This window comes from Enoplosus armatus, chromosome 6, assembly GCF_043641665.1.
Source record: "Enoplosus armatus isolate fEnoArm2 chromosome 6, fEnoArm2.hap1, whole genome shotgun sequence".
In the NCBI taxonomy this organism is placed as follows: domain Eukaryota; kingdom Metazoa; phylum Chordata; class Actinopteri; order Centrarchiformes; family Enoplosidae; genus Enoplosus; species Enoplosus armatus.
In genome coordinates this window covers 21,524,943-21,530,546 of record NC_092185.1, presented here as the reverse complement: position 1 = coordinate 21,530,546, position 5,604 = coordinate 21,524,943, and the positions used below count along the sequence as shown (strand labels likewise).

Below are 5,604 nucleotides of genomic sequence, written 5' to 3'. Positions count from 1 at the left end.
TATTTGTATTTTCTATTTCTTATTTTCATACTTTTGTACATACTTCTATTTCTAAATGTATGCTGCTTTCTTATACTGGGCCAGTGGAAATAGGAAATTAGTCATTAGTCATTAATTAGTGTCACAGGAACTGTGTCAGGAACACTTTTCATAGCCACATTCATGACACGCCATCAATCGAGACGTTAGACAATCAGTTAAGATGTGTCCACTAATTTACCCTCTACTTCCCAGAGAAGTTCAGAAAACTGCAGTGGGACTGGGATCCTATGAGCCTGCAACACATGCCGATAGCTGTCAGTATCAGTGCTTTTAGGGTTCAGTGCTGCATGTCATGCACAGTACGATGAATGTATAATTGCGACCACCAGAGGGTGCTGTTGGACTAGACAAGATGTGGAGCACCAAGTTGCCACATCACCAGTTTGAACAGTTCAATTACAGGTCCATATAGCGTATCATTACAGCTGAGAACATCTGTACACACAGGCTCGTTGGTCTAGGGGTATGATTCTCGCTTAGGGTGCGAGAGGTCCCGGGTTCAAATCCCGGACGAGCCCTTTTGTCACGTCTCGGTTGTCATAGAAACCTAAGCAACTATTGTGCAAGTTTTTTTCTGAAACAAAATGTGTTAAATGTGTTTTATGTGTCACGCAAATGTGACCCAAACCCAGGTTTTTGTGTGCAGAGTGAACACAAAAACCTCATATTTTCCCTTTATATTTGGACCACTTTTATATGTGACGTTAGATCTGATTGATTGTACAAGGTTTTTTGAGATTGGGACATCCATTTTTTTTTTTTTTTACATCACATTCTTCTTTGCAGCAGTAACTGCTCATAAAGCTACAGCTATGCCTTTTCTCAAAAGTCCACAAGATATCATACTTGAGATGAATGCTTACTTGACTTGAATTTCCTCCATTTCAATGACAAACTCTGTCTCACAAATAAATTGTTGTTAATGTTTGCATGCAGGTGATGCTCATGGTGTTATCTGTAACTGAGGAGTATTTTCAGAGTGAGAGAAGTATTGTGATTTGAAAGTAGTTATGATAACACAGTATAAAAACACTGTTATTCAGTAAAAATAGTCATTATATTATTATTGATGCATTAACATGTAATGTTTACTCATCACGAGGAGTAGCTACCACACAGCCTGTAAAAACACTTGTGTCTTTTGTGGCTCTGAAAGTAGCTTTCCAAAGTTTGAAAAAAAATAACCCTCATACATACAGATAACAGGCTTATCTTGGTTTGAGCTTGAGACGACGAGGGTCTAACTAAAGATGCGCTCTAGCAGCATTATAGAAAATGTAGGATCCTGTATTTTTGCACTCTGATCTATACAGGAGATGAATACAATACTGCATCTGCTGCTCTTTTTAAAATCTGTTTATGAGAAGACCAACTAAAAGGAAGTGCAACACAAAATCACTGGAGGACCCCATCAATCATACTTTAAAAAACTGGTCTGAATTTGATCTTCATGTTAAATCTAGATATGAAAACTATATCTGGCCTTGACCCACTCCCCCACCACACACACACATACACCTCCCTCTTTACTGTTGGCACTGTATAAACTGGCAAGCACAGTCATTTGAAATGTGGATGAAAGGACTACTGCTCACGGATCTATAGAAAAAAACAAACAGGAAAACACTATCACACCTGGAAAACACTGTCACGAAGCCTAATCCAAAAGCCTTAAAGTTCATTGAGTGTCCAATCGGTTATTAGCAATTGTATTCACTGGCATGGAAGAACTGTGTCACTTTGGGGAGGTGTGAATATTACATGTGCTTCTTTCGTAATAAACATATTTGTTAAAACATTTACATTTTACTTATATTTGTTAATTAATTTATTGATTCATTTATCTCTTTGGGCCTTGAACAGTTATTGACATGAATCCACATGAGAAGTTTAGAGGTGAAATGTCTCTCTGGTGGAACTGACAGCAACTCAGAAATGTCTGAAATGTGACAAGTAATAATTAATAATTAGACTTATTTTATAAACTTATATGTTTTTAATGTAAAATATTAATTTATGAAGTAAGTAGTAATGAAAGCAGTCAAATAAATGTAGTGGACTAAGAAGTACAAAATTCCCTCTAAGATGTAGTGGAGTAGAAGTAGAAATACATTCCCAAAGAAAACAGCCGGCGATGGACTCAGCCAATCACTGATATATTCGTCCAATCGCCAAACCCTATTATACACCTTTGCTTTGTACAGTTACATAATTTACTGTTGACTAAATACTTTCCACCACTGTCTGTCGATTACAGAACCAGCTTCTGGCTCATTTGGAACGACATCTTTTATTACGTAACATTGATTCTGTCCAAAGAGGATTTCAGTGTTGATTAAATCACAACTTATAAAAGCATTATTTGATGACAGACACCAGTACTTGTACTTTATACCAACCATAATGTCATACGATTGTATTTATACTGTATATTGTTATTCAGAGAAGCAGACACATGCAGAAATATGATTGAATTTTTATTTGATTAATTGTTTATTTGATTTTTAATGTATTTGGGGTCAAGTTAGAGTTTCCAATGAGCCTAATGTGCATGTCTTGGGACTGTGGGAGGAAACCTGAGTACCAGGGGTAAACCCACACAAACACAGGGAGGAACATACAAACTCCACACAGAAACAAGATGGAGGTGTTTCTGTGAGGCTGCAGTGCTAATCACTGTGCCACTGTGCTGTCCACTGAGGGGGGGATTGAAAGGGGTGAAAGGTGGAAAGAGAGATAGTAGAGAGGGTAGAGTATAGGGGTGAAAGGGTAAGGGGAGATAGTAGAGAGGGTAGGGTATAGAGGTGAAAGGGTTAGGGGAGATAGTAGAGAGGGTAGGGTATAGAGGTGAAAGGGTTAGGGGAGATAGTAGAGAGGGTAGGGTATAGAGGTGAAAGGGGTTAGAGGGTAGAAAGAGAGAGGGGGGTATAGAGGTGAAAGGGTTAGGGGAGATAGAGAGGGTAGGGTATAGAGGTGAAAGGGGTTAGAGGGTGGAAAGAGAGAGGGGGGTATAGAGGTGAAAGGGGTTAGAGGGTAGAAAGAGAGCAGGGGTTAGGAAGATAGAGGCAGGTGGGGGATAGGATAGTGGAAGGGTGTTAAGAGAGAGGGTGTAGGAGAGAGGAAGTAGGGCAGAGGGTTGAAAGATGGGGGGTGTAGGAGAGAGGAAGTAGGTCAGAGGGGTTGAAAGATGGAGGGTCGGGTGAGGGCGTCAGGAGAGGGAGGGTGGGGAGGTGAAGGGAGAGCTACTGTTGTCCAGCCTGAGCCAAACATCCAGCAGCCTCCATCTCCACTTCACTGATGCTGTCACACTTCTTCTTGTGCATCCAGCTCCAAAAACCCTTCTTGTTCTCCGTCATTACCTCTTGTCCCTTTTTATGTTTCTCCTCCTGTACTTTCTTTTTAATCTCTGACTTCTCTTGCTTTTCTTTCTTTATCATCTCCTTCTTCTCTTGCTTTTCTTTCTTTTTAATCTCTGCCTTCTCTTGCTTTTCTTTCTGTATCATCTCCTTCTTCTCTTGCTTTTCTTTCTTTATCATCTCCTTCTTCTCTTGCTTTTCTTTCTTTTTAATCTCTGCCTTCTCTTGCTTTTCTTTCTTTATCATCTCCTTCTTCTCTTGCTTTTCTTTCTTTATCATCTCCTTCTTCTCTTGTTTTTCTTTCTTTTTAATCTCTGCCTTCTCTTGCTTTTCTTTCTTTTTCTCAACCTTTGTCTGTCCAGTCATCACCTTCTTGCGAGACCAGAAACTTCTCCTCTCCTGCATTTTCAGACAGAGCTCCAGATCTTGCTTCTCTTCCTCGACCTGTTGTACTTTGGTTTCCAAGCTCTGTTCTGTCTCGGCCAGTTCTTTTGTCTCGTCCTGGACCTGTTTAAGACTGGTTTCCAAGCTCTGTTCTGTCTCGGCCAGTTCTTGCTTCTCTTCCTCCACGTGGTTAAGACTGGTTTCCAAGCTCTGTTCTGTCTCGGCCAGTTCTTTTGTCTCGTCCTGGACCTGTTTTAGACTGGTTTCCAAGCTCTGTTCTGTCTCGGCCAGTTCTTGCTTCTCTTCCTCCACGTGGTTAAGACTGGTTTCCAAGCTCTGTTCTGTCTCGGCCAGTTCTTTTGTCTCGTCCTGGACCTGTTTTAGACTGGTTTCCGAGCTCTGTTCTGTCTCGGCCAGTTCTTTTGTCTCGTCCTGGACCTGTTTTAGACTGGTTTCCAAGCTCTGTTCTGTCTCGGCCAGTTCTTGCTTCTCTTCCTCCACGTGGTTAAGACTGGTTTCCAAGCTCTGTTCTGTCTCGGCCAGTTCTTTTGTCTCGTCCTGGACCTGTTTTAGACTGGTTTCCGAGCTCTGTTCTGTCTCGGCCAGTTCTTGCTTCTCTTCCTCCACGTGGTTAAGACTGGTTTCCAAGCTCTGTTCTTTCTCGACCAGTTCTTTCGTCTCGTCCTGGACCTGTTTTAGTCTGGTTTCCCAGCTCTGTTCTTTCTCGGCCAGCTCTTCCTTGAATTTCTGCTCCAGAGCGTTGATTTTTGCCTCCCAAGCGCTCTCAGTCTCGAGGAATTCAGCTTCTCTTCTCAACAGCTCCTGTGAGAGTTTTTGTGTGTCTTCCTCCGACTTCTCCTTGGCCTCTAAAAGCCCCTGCAGCCTCCTTAGTTCAATAAGACCATCGTGGCTCTTCTGGGAAAGCGTCCTCTTTTGGGTCAGTAAGTTCTTGTTTTTCTGCAACAGGTCGTCTATCTGCTCTTTCAGGCGATAGATCTCCTGGTGAGCGTTATAAAGATCATGTTGCAGAAAGTGTAAGTTCAGGGGAGGTGTTGGACGGCCCTGACGAGCATCGTCAACAAAACGAACTCTTTTTCCTGGGTTGATTCTTCGATCCATTGAACTGTCTGCAGTAAACTGTCTTTGTCTGTAGTAGACTTTATTTTTCTGTAGCAGACTGTCTTTGTCTGTGGTAGACTGCATTTATCTGTTGTAGACTGTCTTTGTCTGTAGTGGACTGTCTTTATCTGTAGTGGACTTTATTTGTCTGTAGCAGACTGTATTTATCTGTTGTAGACTGTCTTTGTCTGAAGTGGACTTTATTTGTGTGGAGAAGATTGTCTCTGTAGTAGATCCTACTTGACTGGTAACGTGTGTGTTGTGTGTAGTTGGTATGAGTTAATGTCACTCCGTGTGTGTCCTAATGTAAGCCTGTGGTGATGACTCAAGCAGTTGTAGAATCCTGCATCAAAGCATCATAGTTGGTTCCATTCCTTTGATGGAGCATTCTAACAGCTTTTTCTCTGTAGACTGAAAAAGTGGGAGGAGCTATCCCAGTCGCCCCTGGTTACGGAAATTCATTCATTCTTCCGAAAAAACGATGTCAGGTGACTGACAGTTGAAGCATTTCTAACCCTGTAGTTTGGAAATGCACCAGCAACGATGTTAGAAAACATCTGGTTCTCTGATAAAAAGTGAAAGGTACAAGAAGCCTGTGGACACAAAAACTGAAGCAGAGAAGTCAACTACAACTCCCAAAGTGATTACTGGCACAAAGCATTCTGCTAATTGTGGATTGAAGCTAAAGATGATACTGTTGGGA

At 41.6% G+C, this 5,604-nt stretch overlaps 1 non-coding gene across 1 annotated transcript; it reads left to right on the top strand.

The window, feature by feature from the left end:
* The first annotated feature begins 488 nt into the window (after window positions 1–488).
* Window positions 489–560, top strand: trnap-agg (transfer RNA proline (anticodon AGG)). The gene has a single exon. It is a non-coding gene; the product is annotated as a tRNA-Pro (tRNA).
* The last annotated feature ends 5,044 nt before the right edge of the window (window positions 561–5,604 follow it).